The sequence below is a fragment of the Arachis ipaensis genome, chromosome B07, assembly GCF_000816755.2.
Source record: "Arachis ipaensis cultivar K30076 chromosome B07, Araip1.1, whole genome shotgun sequence".
In the NCBI taxonomy this organism is placed as follows: Eukaryota; Viridiplantae; Streptophyta; class Magnoliopsida; order Fabales; family Fabaceae; genus Arachis; species Arachis ipaensis.
In genome coordinates, this window is record NC_029791.2 from 3,685,645 (window position 1) to 3,685,958 (window position 314).

Genomic DNA, 314 nt, shown 5'->3' on the forward strand with positions numbered 1-314 from the left:
GTTAATTGTTAATTAATTTGATAAAATTTATACTAAATTTATAATTTAACAATTTAAATTTTATTACGATTTTATATTTTAATCAAGATTTAGAATTTTAATTTTCTCTCATGAATGGAAGAACATGTGGTAGTGGAGAAGGCAGAAGAGGGAGGTGGTGATGTTTCCAAGAAGGAAACCAGAGGATGGATTGGGTGATTGATATTTTTTGCATTTAGAGATGTAAATTTTCATTTTTGTGTTGGCCATATGGGACTCCATGTGCTTCACTCCCACTCCTATCCCTTTCTTCTTGTCACATTCACACACTACAC